This window comes from Schistocerca serialis, chromosome 1 (genome assembly GCF_023864345.2).
Source record: "Schistocerca serialis cubense isolate TAMUIC-IGC-003099 chromosome 1, iqSchSeri2.2, whole genome shotgun sequence".
Lineage (NCBI taxonomy): Eukaryota > Metazoa > Arthropoda > Insecta > Orthoptera > Acrididae > Schistocerca > Schistocerca serialis.
This window is the reverse complement of record NC_064638.1, coordinates 522,714,991-522,730,922: the sequence shown is the minus strand read 5'-3', so window position 1 is coordinate 522,730,922 and position 15,932 is coordinate 522,714,991. Positions and strand designations below refer to the sequence as shown.

The following is a 15,932-nucleotide window of genomic DNA, read 5'->3' as shown; positions in this document are numbered from 1 at the left end:
AGGATTTACCATCCTGCCCCACAGTGCAGTTTCCCGTTGACATCGAGTCTTCCTTGCAGATTCAGTTGCTACGGATCAGTATCAGCAACACCGGCATACGAAGTACAGCGGACATCCCCAGATGGTTGCAACTAGTGCTTCAGCGACTACAAGGACCATTAGTAGGCGGCTCACAGAATGGGACTGGAGCTCACGGTGCCCCTCGCGCCGATTGCCGTTGACCTCTGTACACCAGCAGCAGAGCAGCCCATTTGCAGTGGAGTCGGGCCCATTCGCCCTGGAATACCATTGACTGGAGTTGAACTGTCTTCAGAGACGAGTCCTACTTCGATATGAGCCTCTATGTTCAGCCGGACTGTCGCCCGCCATACGGACCGACATCGAAGAGTCTGGGGTACCATTTGCAGCACCCTTACAACACAACGGTACCTCGACGATATTCTACGCCCCGTTTTGTTGCCTTTCATGGAAAGCCATCCAAGGCTTACATATCAGAAAGGTAATGCCCGCCAACACACGGCGAGAGTTTCCATTGCTTGTCTTCGTGCTTGGCAAACCCTACCTTGGCCAGCGGGGTCGCCTGATCTCTCCCCAACTGATAACGTTTGGAGCATTATGGGCAGGGTGCTCCGAACTGCCCTGGATTTTGACGACTTGAGGCGTTAGTTGGACAGAACTGGGCACGCCATCCCCCCAGGAAGGACACCAATAAGTCTATCGATCAATGCCATGTCGAATAATTGATTGCATCAGGGCAAAAGGTGGACCGACGCGTCATTGATTGCTCAATTTGTGAAGCTCTTTCTCTTTAATAAATCATCCAACTTTTCCGAAACTGTAATCATTTTTTTTCTGAACATCTACTTCGCATCTACAGATTTCCGTCCATTTCGAAAAATCCATTCGTGTTGTGTCATTTTCTTTTGTCTTAAAGTGTATTCCGCCGTGACCTCTTCACCACAGGCACATTCGGAGGTTCGTCTTCGACAAATTCGATACCAGTAATGGCGTAAGGCCCGTGACGCTTCAAGAAGTGTGTCCGACCTCTTGAGGGATTCAGGTACATCATTCCCAGTCTCTGTCTTATATTTCGGAGGAAACCAAGGGTGCGCCTTGCTGTTTGGGCATCATCCCGTCGTTTCTACCATTTAGAGAAACCACGGATAACTTAAATCTTGATAACCGGATGAGGAACAGAACCCCAGCCCTCTCGACGACTCATTTGCCTTAATCACTGCGGCTTCTCGCTCCGTCGGTCTTATCGTAATAAAGACGTCCGGCACTGCTGCGTTAACAAAACTTTGTTGTTGTTGTTGTTGTTGTGTATCTGCTACAGTTCTTCCCGTGGTTTTGCTGTTACGTGATTCTCCCTTGATGTACGGAAACCAGTCTGAATACATATTGCAAAGAACGTACGTTTACAATCTTGGGCAGATCATGCCATAAATTATGATGAAATACTTCAGATTGGAAAGTATGCGTCGGCAGTGTTATTTCTCTAGGGATGTTAGTGTCGCATCGTTGTTCTCACAGTGGCTCAATATTTCAAGGTTCACTACTGAAATATTGTATGTGGAATACTATACATATCTCGGGGTGATGTAGCATTCACTAAAGCAAGTCTAACACCCAACATCCGAAGTAGCAGTAAGTGAATCCGCTACCACGGAATATCATTGCTGTACAAGGTAGCTGGCTTGCACGCTTGTAGCGTATATGCTCACAGGTCTTTATCTCTAATACGTTTGATATGAGCAACACAATATGAAACATGTAATAAACATTTATTAAAATAATGTATACGGAATGCTCAGCTTTGACTGCTGCGATGGGTGTGACAGTGGAGTCTGCAGCTATCTAACCTCTAGAGTTCTGCTTGGGCTGCTGTCTATGAGAGTTATTAACTTCAGTCTTTGAATGGGAATTTCACTACACACTCGTAAAGAGCAGCCTGCTAACGGCGTCACCTGCATCAGCTGATGATAATTGCAGACTGGAGCTGCTGCTGGGAGAACTGCGACAGAAACTGATGAACCGGAACGGGACGGGTGTGTGCGGTGCGTCTTCGTTCATCCGCGATGGGTGGAATAATTTTTATCTGTGTTCTACTTTGCAGAAGAAGAAACTAGTTGCAGTTATCTGCGCTCTGCGTTGCGGCTGACATAACTATCGGTGGATGCATCTGGCGCATTGAAGGATCCGTAGCGGAAGTGTAAATTAGTTCCTCCGGTACGTGGTCAATATCTGAGTGGCGACAGATCCGAGCAGAGCGGTGCCTTCTGTAAAGAATATCTCAATGTTGGGGCCCTTTCGTGACACGGATCCATACCGTATGGCTACGTACACATCACTCTGGTTTTCAGTCGAGTGAGTTCGTCGAAATGGCGCGACGTTTCGATGGGTGTGACGCCGGTTCGATGGATTCATTCGGCTGGAAACTCGAGAGATTTGTATCAGAACAACTCATGAAGGAAGACAACGAGATCATAGCATGTTCCAATCGACGAGAGACGATTCTTGACGACTGGCATTGCTGATGTTAGCTTTCTAACACAAAATGAGAAAGGCTGCCCCAACGTTGACCCAAAGCCATAGTTGCCAGAACTGCCTAACACTGAGGCGTTTTAGTGGAAACATGAAAGGAAATTGTGTTACATGGGTTGTGGCAGACACACAAAGCCGCTGTAGCGGTACCGTATTAAGTTGGTTGGTTGAGTTGGACGAAGAGGCCAAACAGCAAGGTCATCGGTCCATCGGACTAGGGAAGGATAGGGATAGGGAAGGAAGTCAGCCGTGCCCTTTCAAAGGAACCAAGCCGGCATTTGCCTGAACAGATTTAGGGGAATCAGGGAAAACCTAAATCAGGATGGCGGGACGCGGGACTGAACCGTTGTCCTCCCGAATGCGAGTCCAGTGTGCTAATCACTGCGCCACCTCGCTCGGTCCTGTATTAAGTGTCGACGATCTTTACTCGCGGAACGAATTGCAGTAACGCGCATTTTCTGGTAAGACATTATACCTGACATTTAAAATTAACTGACATTCACTACACGAGTACTGACGCATGTATGAGATACAGAAAATTATTCATATGTCCCGCCAAAAAGTAGTTTATTGATGCAAAATTTGGGAATACTAGTACCTAGTACTAAGTTCCATAAAAAAACGAATAAGCGATTGAGATTCATACTTTTTGATCTAAAATAATTCGTTTAGATGCGCTCTACAACCGCACGGTTTTCTAAAAGTACTGTTGCACATACTGTATATGGATTTTTTAGCTTGTAAATCACAGTATCTACAAGAAAATCTAGTGCCGGATCTCTCTAGCGTTTGTTCTCTTTCATGATGGTAGAAGAGTAAGTCTCATTTCGTTATTGGCCTTTAAATTGAGTGCTTTGGGTTTAGTACCATCTTCTTCTATCGACATCTTCTCAGAACTGGTATCCCAAGACTCTAGCAATTCTCAGCATGTGACTTTTTATTGGATCCCAAGTGAAGAATAGACTTCATTAATGTGACGCAAAACTGCCGCCAGCAAATGGATACGTGCCTTTAGACGCACTTTACAGCCGCTTACTTCTAGAGACAGGCACCTTTGTTACAATCACGTGCGCTGAATTGCTAATCTGTCACAAGTTTATCACCTGAGAGGTGAGCCTTCTAGACTATGAAAAATCCTCAGAAAGAGACACTACACACTATTCGACTGACACGCCGTATTGCTCTTTCCAAGTGCGCGTAGAAAATTACAGGTTGCCCATTTAATCAGCTGTCATTCTCAAGGCTGATTTTCTACAAGAGTGAAATTAGCAAGGCCTATTTATAAAATTATACAATTGGGTCGGACCTGTTTATCTTACCAACACGGCTTTTCTGTCAGATCATCAAATCTATCTAGCATAATTTGCCACGTGTTTTTGTTGTCCTCACCGAGCTTTCATTGTGAGCGTCTTGCAGTAAGCGGAAAATCGTTCAGTTTGCTCCCCTTCTCACCTGTCCTGCAATATGCAGTCATACATTGCGATGTAAATCGCATTGTTATGTCTATTGTATATGTAATTTTTTAGTACTTACCAGTCTGGCTAATTACTAATCGAAAGAATTAAGAAAACCTGGAAAGCCGTTATGACAATTGCGGACGAGATGATAACAACGCATTGCAAGAGGCGTTTCGAAATGTAAAGGCCTTTTGATTATTTTTAAATCTTGGCAGCTGAGGGAAAATTTTTAGTGTCACCTACTGATTTTAGATTAGGGTTTGACATACCGTCGGCGACAAGGTAGTTGGAGATGGGATACAATCACAGATCGGGAAGGAAATCAGCTGGGCCCTAACGAACCAACCCGGCACTTGCCCTAAGCGATTTAACGAAACCACTGTAATCTAAATCTGGATGGGCGGACGGGAATTTGAAACGCCGCCTCCCGTATAACGTACCAGATGCAGTGGTAAAAAATTAAGAGTAAGTCGGAACGCTTTTGCATGACAGCTAAAAAAGTTCATTTTCGTGTCCGCTGTATGTATCAAAATCTGCGTTTATTATGTGAATAAATAACTGGAGCTATTTGCGAGAGAGATATCAAATTAATTATGAAATACAGAACTTCAGAAATATTATACTGGTTCTGCACTATTTACCCTACACCACACATCGTACGGTAACTTGCGAACAAAGCGTCAAATGCAGGTGTGGGTGATCTTGGGAAGGAAAACAACAGAACGCTATTGCGTTTCAAGTGGGAGTGGACATCAGCGAGTAAGTTACACATTATTATGGCAGCCAAATAATTTTTACGAAATGCTACACATTAGGTCAAAGTAACACAGATACTACACACTACTCTCAACATTGTGACCAAGTCTCAGACTCCTTGAACAACGGTCAGAACGTTCTATCAGTCGTTCAGTTCCTCGACGATAGAAATCCGGTCCTTGGTCACGTAGCGTTTCGAGAACCGCTGTGTAAACGTCCTCATCGTTCGAAAAGCTCTTGCCCCAGATGTTTTTTCAGCTTTCCCGAAAGATGGAGATCCCATGGTACAATCATATACAACAGCTCGCTCGACTAAAGATCCGTACCTAAAGACTGGAAAGTTGCACAGGTGACACCAAAATTCAAGAAAGGTAGCACTAAATTACCTGCCTTCGGACATTACGAATTACCTCGGAGAATGGCCTACTGACAGACAGTCAACACCGATTTAGAAAACATCATTCTTCTGAAACATAACTAGCTCTTTACAAACACAAATTGTTGAGTGCTATTGACAAGGTATTTCAAATTGACTCCGTATTCTAGGTTTCCAGAAGGCTTTTGACACTGCACCACACAAGGGGCTTGTGGTGAAATTGCGTGCTTATGGAACATCGTCTCAGTTATGTGGTTTCCCATCAGAGAGGTCACAGTTCGTAGTAATTGACAGAAAGTCATCGAGTAAAACGGAAGTAATTTCTGGCGTTCCCCAAGGTATTGTTATAGGCCTTCTACTGTTCCTAATGTATATAAACGATTTTGGAGACAATCTGAGCAGCCGTCTTAGACTGTGTGCAGATGATGCCGTCGTTTATCGTCTAGCAAAGTCATCAGAGGATCAAAATAAACTGCAAAAAGATATCTGTATGGTGCCAAAATTGGCAATTGGTCTACGTAACGAAAAGAGTGAGGCCATGCACGTGAGTACTAAAAGGAATCCGTTAAACTTCGCATACACGATAAATCAGTCAAATCTAAAGGGCGTAAATTCAACTAAATACCAAATAATTACAATTACGAATAACTTAATGTGGAAAGAACACACAGAAAATGTTGTGAGGAAGGCAAACCAAAGACTGGGTTTTATTGGCAGAAGATTTAAAAAATAGGGGAGAGAGTGTCAGTGACATGATACAGGATTTGGGATGGACATCATCAAACCAAAGACGTTTTTCGTTGCGGCGGAATTTTCCCACAAAATTTCAGTCATCAAATTTCTCCTCCGAATGAGAAAATATTTTGTAGACGCCGACCTACATACGGAAAAACGATCATCATAATAAAATAAGGGGAATCAGAGCTCGCACAGAAAGATATAGGGGTTCGTTTTCTACGAACGCTGTTCGAAATCGGAATAATAGAGAATTATTGTGAAGGTGGTTCGATGAACCCTCTGCCAGGCACTTAAGTGTGATTTGCAGAGTACCCATGCTAGATGAAGATGTCTTCACTTTCAGATCGGCACCACCAACCTCCGTTCGTCATTAGGCAAATTGTTGGCCCCATTCCACTAGGGTTCGCCACCACGTTGCGTTTTATCCGTATACGACCAGAATTTCACGGTAAATCTGTGTGCAGTTCAAACGTTCTGCCCACAGGAATAGTACTGTCCCGCGTACTTCAATCTTCCAGTTGCCGCACAGTTTCCATCGCACACTGTGATGCGCCTGTTACCCGTACAGCAGTGGAACGGTGTCTACAGGAAATCAGGAAAGTCTACACCCTTCATGCGGCACTCTTACTACGCATTGGTCTTTCCGGGAGGCGACTGTGCAATTTAGCAACTTAGTTTCTTAGGTCCCTACGTATTTTCTTTTTTGAACAAGTGTTACATCTCGTCCTTCCACGATACAGCGCAGAGAGAAATGGAATCTAACCCTAGGCATTGTCATACGGTTTGGAGACGTACGGTATGCCGTCGCTTCTCCTCCTCTTTTCGCAAAAATATTTGTGATGTACGTATCTTTCATCACACGCAACGGCCTAGCCGCAGTGCATACACCGGTTCCCGTCAGATCACCGAAGTTACGCGCTGTTGGGCGTGGCCGGCACTTGGGTGGGTGACCACCCGGGCCGCCACGCGCTGTTGCCTTTCTTCGGGGTGCACTCAGCCTCGTGATGCCAATTGAGGAGCTACTCGACCGAATGGTAGCGGCTCCGGTCAAAGAAAACCATCATAACGACCGGAAGAGCGGTGTGCTGACCACACACCCCTCCTATCCGCATCCTCAGTTGAGGATGACACGGCGGTCGGATGATTCCGATGGGATACTTGTGGCTTGAAGACGGAGTGTTTTTTGTCTTTCATCACAAGAATTCGAACCAGCTAGTGTTCTACCAGTCAGAGTAGCGAGCAGGAGATCCAACTGTTACGGAGGTGCGTAACACAATGATGCAATATGACACGTACAAATATTTGCGAAAGAAAACCAAACTGCCGTCGTGTGACGAGCGTTGCACTTGGAAGCCGGGAGCGGTACTGTCTTATCACTGTTACCATTGCTTCGTTCTAAGTGTCAAGATAACACTGGTGTACTCTCTAGACACTTTGTGGACGATGTGGCGCAGTAAAGCAAAGCCGGGAACAGATAAGAGCCGTCTGAATTATTTGCTCAGCCTATCGATCGGTGACTGTGATTTGTCGTCTGAACGACATCAAGACAGGCGCCTTAAAGGCTGGCCGTGAGTGTGGCGTGGCAGCCTGACTCTCCTAAAGATCTGCCAGCCACACTGCGTGTTTAGCATTTTTTCCACATTTGCCGAGATTTGTTGACTGATCCGCTATTAAGGCTATATTTCCTCGTCGTCGTGACTGAGAATAAGGAAAGCGAATAATCCTGAACAAGAGGTTCCGCACCTTTCGAAATAGACATATTCCATCACCTTTCAGCAACTAGCAGTGAGTGAAACTCACCGTCAGGTAGTATCTGTATTACAAAATCAACCTGTCTTCAACGAATCCAAGCTATCTAAAGTCGTCTATTACAATCGGTTGCAAGAAAATATTCTCAAAAGGTGTATATGTCAACCGAATGTTGTACAGGATGTAACTGGTATAAGCTCAGACTGACTGAGAATTGTGTACTGTCAACATTACATAAGTATTTAAGTTGATAGCAGACTAATAATTATAGTTACTTTAAGCTAAGTTTTCAGATTGGGTAGTAGCTCCAGGTGCATTTGGGAAGAACAAAAAATTAATACTTACTTCCCCATAGGTAGCAGGCTAGGTGCTAATATGTGGATACGTGGACGCATAGCAGTTAGTACATACTGACGGTCGTAGTCCACTTTGTGGTACAATTACGACCATGCAGAAAACATCAGGTAGTAAATTATGTGACGTGTTTGTGGAAAGACCGTTAGATGCAGAGAAAAACAACTAACACACTGTTGTCTGTACATATTAAGGTACCACACATAAAAATATTTGCGCTCACATCAATTACACCCTGTGTACCTAAAACAATTACGTTGTTATTACACAGAAACCGACGTGTACCTGCTTTCGTACGAAGCATTGATTAAAATTATTCAGCGTATTGTGCGCCGCGAGAGCCATCTGAACAACAAACATACGCCTCAGTACATCGCCTCACATCCACAGATATGTCACTTTGTAATAGCATGGTCTATATTTTTATATTACCGATCATAATAGCTGGTTTTACGTTATGTGGATCTTCCACAGACATGTTGATTATGTAGTATTAAGTACCTGTTGTTTAAAGGATGCGTAATAAACTAGAAGCGGGAAGGTAAATAAAATGAAAAATTAGAGACATGTAGGGTCATAACTACATACAAAATACATTGATCCACACATCAAATAAATCGCAGTTATAATTTACGGAACTTACTCTATTGTTCTTGAATTAAGCTCACCAGACAAAAAGTTAGTCACCTCTATAGAAATCATTACAAGCATCATTTAATATCGAGTAATTCCACCCCTGAACTTGATAACCTCCTGGATTCGGTTAGGAAGTGAGTCCATAAAGTTGCGCTGATACGTCTCACCCAGGTTAAGCCACTCGGGAGGATCTGATAGCGCAATTACACCAAATTTCGGGCATGTTGATGTCAGCGCTTTACCGGCCGTTTCAACATGTCCCATCAATTTTCTATGGGATTCAAATCAAATGAATTTGCAGGCCGCTCAAGATGTGACAGGGTGAGGAAATGTTCAGAAAATCACTCACGTATTCTTCCAAACCGATGAATTTTCTGCTGTCGTATCTACGTGCCTGCGTGAGCAATGACCTCTTGTGAGGTGACCGACTCCAAATGTTCACTGTATGCAGTTCTCGTCGCAATGTTTTCTCGTTAGTAGGTGGGAATGGACTTTCAGCCTCTACTTGCAGGATTCCTGTAGGATTTGGGACTGATTTTGATTCACAAGACTTGAAATGCGTGTCCAGTCCTTCTCAGTCAGGATATTTTTCCTGCCACAATCCTGACGTCGTGTTTCGTGGTCACAAGTGTTACACTACTACTTATAGACACGTTGTACAGTTCACACGAAACGCCAAGAAATCCAGCATGGGCACGACCAAACGCTGTTGCCCCTTTCTGCCATTCTGTCACGTCCTTACATTTACCCATGTTTATGTAAAATGTCCGCTTGAAACATAAACGTGCCACTGATCGCTACTGCCTTATGCTCACGTGTAGGAAGTACGCGTGCAGTTGAGCACATGATTCGATCGCTGCACCATCTGGTTCAAATGGTTCAAATGGCTCTGAGTACTATGGGACTTAACTTCTGAGGTCATCAGTCTCCTAGAACTTAGAACTACTTAAACCTAACTAACCTAAGGACATCACACACATCCATGCCCGACGCAGGATTCGAACCTGCGACGGTAACAGCAGTGCTGTCCCGGACTGAAGCGCCTAGAACCGCTCGGCCACAGCGGCCGGCTTCTATTATGTTCCATGTCTCCGTCTACAGAGAGTTCGTTTTGTTTCTGTAGAGTTCACAGGTGATACCCGTTTAAAAAAAAAAAATTCGTTGTCGATGCGCCTCTACAGACGACTCCCTTATTATCTTAACATGTTTAGCTCGCTTGTCTTCTTTCGTCCGCCCTTTACAACAACACTATCATTTTTTAATCTATCTGTGTTTCATATATTCGTTTTCTAGTACATGTTTTCGTAGTTTTGCGGACGGTTGGCGACCATAATTATCTTCATCGTCAGACAAGATGTTAATTACCTTCGTCCTAAAAACGTGTAAACCTACAAGCTCCTTGTTAGAATTTGCAACTCACTGCGATCTGAACAGTAAACGTAGAGTTCAATAACGTCCAAGTACTACTGTTGCCATCAATCACACAGGTCGATTAAGTTGTACAAATACTGTCCCGAACATTTACCGCCTTATTCGAGGCAATGTCAACAGTTTTTAAAGTGGTTCAAATGTAGGGCCCTTGGAGGCATTTCAGCTACATAACAATTCGTGGCTGGTACTGGTGCCGAATATTCGCCTTTTCAAATTAAGCAACATGTTTGTTGTTACCCAGCACTGTTTGTTTATTTGTACAACGGGTTTCGAAGGTTTAAACCTCCCTCATCAGGTGGAATTATGTGCATTAATAGAGCATGCATGTGTTGTGTTGTGTTACGACTTTGGAGTAACCTGTGGTATTGTTTCCAGTGGTCATAGGTTCCTTTCCTTGTCGTCTTATATCACATACGTTGTCACACTTGTTAGGGAGAGCATCTGACTTCGGATCCTCCTCAACATAAATTTTCTCAGTCGGGAACGTGCGCAGAGTATCAATAGACACTTCCACCGCCTCCAGGAGTGGAACAAGGAAGGAAGGACGAGTAGATTTTGATGTTCTGTCGACAGCTAGATAATCACAGACGAAGTAGAAGCTGTGATTAAAAAAGCATGGGGAAGGAAATCGGTAGTATCTTTACGAATGACCCATCCCGGCTTTTGTCGGAATCGATTTAGGGAAGTCACGGAAAACCCAAGTGTGAATGGTTGGACGGGAACTTGAACCGTCGTCCTCCAGAATGCGAGTCCAGTGTGCTAACCACTTACTCGTCGACAACATGTTCTTGTTATTGAGTAATGTATTGCGGAGACGTTATTCGTGAGTTCTCTCTTATCTCAGTTTCTTGCTTTTGCCAACGTTCATGTTCTGTTGTTTTCGTCGCTGTTCGTTTTTGGTTGGCTCATCCATGGCGACTTTGGTGACATCCAAATGTGTGACACTAATTCGTACGGTACACGCTAGTTAGTTGATAACATGCTTAGTTATGCTTATATATTCTGTTCGATCATTCCGAGGAGCTCCTGGCATTGTCTGCTGGGTGCTGTAGGTGCGTCTGCAAAGGACTAGAACACCTGCGCAAAGTTTCGAGGCTCCACATAGATCCCACTAAATATGGTTGACAGCTGACGGGCGGGTACATTTAACGATGTTGTGTTACTAAAAATTTGACAAGCGAAACGCAGTGATGGTTTTTTAAGGTAGAGCTGTGCACTTTCTAAGACTCGAAGCGAGTTGGTTAATGAACCGTACTCGAGAGTGAGGTGAGCTCATACATTTCACAAACAAGCACACTGCAGCGGAGTCTGTGCTGATATGAAACTTCCTGGCAGATTAAAACTGTGTGCCGGACCGAGACTCGAACTCGGAACGTTTGCCTTTCGCGGGCAAGTGCTCTGCCAAATGAGCTACCCAAGCACGACTCATGCCCCGTCTTCACAGCTTTACTTCTGCCAGTACCTCGTCTCCTATCTTCCAAACTTTACAGAAGCTCTCCAGCGAACCTTGCAGAACCAGCACTCCTGAAAGAAAGGATATTGCGGAGACATGGCTTAGCCACAGCCTGGGAGAAGTTTCCAGAATGAGATTTTCACTCTGCAGCGGAGTGTGCGCTGATATGAAACTTCCTGGCAGATTAAAACTGTGTGCCGGAACGAGACTCGAACTCGGAACATTTGCCTTTCGCGGGCAAGTGCTCTACCATCTGAGCTACCCAAGCACGACTCACGCCCCGTCCTCACAGCTTCGCAGGAGAGCTTCTGTAAAGTTTGGAAGGTAGGAGACGAGGTACTGGCAGAAGTAAAGCTATGAAGACGGGGCGTGAGTCGTTCTTGGGTAGCTCAGATGGTAGAGCACTTGCCCGCGAAAGGCAAAAGTCCCGAGTACGAGTCTCGGTCCGGCACACAGTTTTAATCTGCCAGGAAGTTTCAAACCCAAATAGCTTAAGACTATTCTATTACTGTAGCTGATTGCTACATTAGACTTTATCGTGTGAGTGCAGGTTGTCAACTTGCATCGTCGTCAAATTGTCAACCAAATACTTCCCTCACTGCAAAAGTTGATTGTTTACTTAAGTAACTTTCTAATGTTGATCACTTACAATTTTTTTATGTTTGATTAAGAATGAGTTCTTTCCCCAAAATGATGAAACTTGCTCTTTTACCAATTTTAATCCATATTCTACTCTAGTAGTTGCAGAGTTCATACTAATAAATAAACTTTAACATAGGAGGTTGGCAATACCTGGGCTGTCTTTTCTTGTAACCGCTAAATAACGGAGAAGACGAGAGAGAGAGAGAGAGAGAGAGAGAGAGAGAGAGAGAGAGAGAGAGAGAAGTCGGAGAAAACCAATGAGCTCAGCACTAAACTGGAAAGACTACTACACAAAACAAAGCCGAGACGCGTGACAGCCGCCATGTTAAGTCGGATCAAGGTGTCAAATTGTTCTGCTACATAGAAAAAATAGTTTAAATGGCTCTGAGCACTATGGGACTTAACTTCTGAGGTCATCAGTCCCCTAGAGCTTGGAGCTACTTAAAGCTAACTAACCTATGGACATCACACACATCCCCAAGGCAGGATTCGAACCTGCGACCGCAGTGGTCGCACGTTTCCAAACTGTAGCGGCTAGAACCGCTCGGCCACCCCGGCCGGCTACATAGAAAAAAAAAACATACAATTATCATTTACGTACACTATATGACACTGTGTGAGTTTAGTTTATAATTCACTGATAGATAGTGCCTTGTACCCATCCCTGCAAGATCAATTTCGCAATTATTCTGCTGTGTTTACATACGTAATTTCCATACTGCCGCTAAAGCTGCTGACAAATTATACTTCTCAAAAATCTTGCCTCTGTGCAAAAGACTTTTTGCTTTCACTTTTCGAATTTTATTTCCTGAATGACGGAACTACACTCCTGGAAATGGAAAAAAGAACACATTGACACCAGTGTGTCAGACCCACCATACTTGCTCCGGACACTGCGAGAGGGCTGTACAAGCAATGATCACACGCACGGCACAGCGGACACACCAGGAACCGCGGTGTTGGCCGTCGAATGGCGCTAGCTGCGCAGCATTTGTGCACCGCCGCCGTCAGTGTCAGCCAGTTTGGCGTGGCATACGGAGCTCCATCGCAGTCTTTAACACTGGTAGCATGCCGCGACAGCGTGGACGTGAACCGTATGTGCAGTTGACGGACTTTGAGCGAGGGCGTATAGTGGGCATGCGGGAGGCCGGGTGGACGTACCGCCGAATTGCTCAACACGTGGGGCGTGAGGTCTCCACAGTACATCGATGTTGTCGCCAGTGGTCGGCGGAAGGTGCACTTGCCCGTCGACCTGGGACCGGACCGCAACGACGCACGGATGCACGCCAAGACCGTAGGATCCTACGCAGTGCCGTAGGGGACCGCACCGCCACTTCCCAGCAAATTAGGGACACTGTTGCTCCTGGGGTATCGGCGAGGACCATTCGCAACCGTCTCCATGAAGCTGGGCTACGGTCCCGCACACCGTTAGGCCGTCTTCCGCTCACGCCCCAACATCGTGCAGCCCGCCTCCAGTGGTGTCGCGACAGGCGTGAATGGAGGGACGAATGGAGACGTGTCGTCTTCAGCGATGAGAGTGGCTTCTGCCTTGGTGCCAATGATGGTCGTATGCGTGTTTGGCGCCGTGCAGCTGAGCGCCACAATCAGGACTGCATACGACCGAGGCACACAGGGCCAACACCCGGCATCATGGTGTGGGGAGCGATCTCCTACACTGGCCGTACACCACTGGTGATCGTCGAGGGGACACTGAATAGTGCACGGTACATCCAAACCGTCATCGAACCCATCGTTCTACCGTTCCTAGACCGGCAAGGGAACTTGCTGTTCCAACAGGACAATGCACGTCCGCATGTATCCCGTGCCACCCAACGTGCTCTAGAAGGTGTAAGTCAACTACCCTGGCCAGCAAGATCTCCGGATCTGTCCCCCATTGAGCATGTTTGAGACTGGATGTAGCGTCGTCTCACGCGGTCTGCACGTCCAGCACGAACGCTGGTCCAACTGAGGCTCCAGGTGGAAATGGCATGGCAAGCCGTTCCACAGGACTACATCCAGCATCTCTACGATCGTCTCCATGGGAGAATAGCAGCCTGCATTGCTGCGAAAGGTGGATATACACTGTACTAGTGCCGACATTGTGCATGCTCTGTTGCCTGAGTCTATGTGCCTGTGGTTCTGTCAGTGTGATCATGTGATGTATCTGACCCCAGGAATGTGTCAATAAAGTTTCCCCTTCCTGGGACAATGAATTCACGGTGTTCTTATTTCAATTTCCAGAAGTGTATATAGCGATACGAAATGAGCAAAACATTGACATGAAAAATTTCTTATTATAGTTACTTCATCAGATATGTGGCGAACTTTCACACAATAACGCATGTGATGCAAAGTGCATTTCTCTCTACACGTAACGTGAAAGTTCTGTACACATCGTTAGGCAGCAAAACTACTAAACGATTGCTTTGTTGCTAATTTCAGCTGCTAACAGGGGAAAAAATCTTTAATTTTCATATGGATTACTTAAGAGATTATTATGTTAACAATTAACAGGCAAGAATTTTGCGAAAGGAAGGATGTGATCAAATTTTTATTGTAATTTATTTTTTTGCTTCCTTCAATATATATATTTACATGTCATACATTGGCAGATGTAATTAGTTTCCCCAACCTCTGTCTCATGCAAGGACAGTTACTGTCTGCAGCAGCTGTTGCGTTTTTGTGCGTGCCCTTAATCTAATCTGAAGGTACACAGTATCAATACGTCGTTTTAACTGTGACTCATGCACGTCTTGACAGTCAGTGGCAGAGACTAGCGTATGCGCTTTGTCGATTACATTGGCTTGTTCACCAAAGAAACAACAAACAGAATTAATAAGCCTGCCATACAAATGGTTTGAATTAAAGATAAATTACGCAGGAGCAGATCGAAAGCATTTTTCTGTATGCTGCACTGTTTTAAACACTGTTACAGAAGAGTGAAGCATGCCACCTCGTAAACCTTCATAGTAAAGGCAGGCAGATTTGCCACAGTAGTGCAGTAAGTGTGATCATTTGGGCACATGTAGGAAATAGTAATAATTTCTTTGCACTCAGCACACCTTAAAATTTGCATAATCTTTTTCACAACATATTGTGATATATAATAAATAATATTATCCTGGTACTCACTGAGTAGTGCTGAATTAAGAGCCTCAAAGCAACTAGTATCTTCACAATCATCAATGAACTTATCACTTTGTTTCTTATGACACGTGAATATATGAACACTGAAAGAGCTCAGTTTCTCAATGTCATGTACATTACTCTTTTCCCTCGCAGTAACATTGTTCTTGAGCAACATTTTTCTCAGAGTAGACTGGAACTGTAATGTCGTGGGATTCGTGTTCCAACCAAACCTAGATCTGACGCAAGTAAAAATGAGTTCTAGATGATCTTGATAGAGTCTGTATATTAAAAAAATATTTTAGAAGTTCAGTATCCCGAAACAGAAACTCCTGATAGAAGCTTCTAACACCATGTATGCACATCAAAATTCCCAGCACAAATATTTTTCGTGGATGTACTAATGCACACATAGCATCAGTCTGCACGACAAACAAATTCATTCAAATAATTTACATTTTCAGCTCTCAGTGGTTGTTTAAAGCATTCCTAGAGTTGCATACATCGAACAATTTATCAATAAATCTGATGAATTCTACAGTGGCAGGGGCGTCCTGAAAGTCTGGGTGTTGGGAACTCTCTAGAAATTCAATGGCATCAGCAACACTGCAGCTCATTGTCTGGGCTGCTAAAGAGACATTCATTATCTTACTATAGAAATTCACATGTG

General features: G+C 44.6%; 1 long non-coding RNA gene and 1 pseudogene across 1 annotated transcript in view; both read left to right on the top strand.

Moving 5' to 3' along the window:
* The window catches only part of LOC126457800 (uncharacterized), a 236,496-nt gene that overhangs the window by 74,749 nt on the left and 145,815 nt on the right, over nt 1–15,932 (top strand). The window lies entirely within an intron of this gene.
* On the top strand, nt 6,732–6,849 carry LOC126419761 (5S ribosomal RNA; annotated as a pseudogene).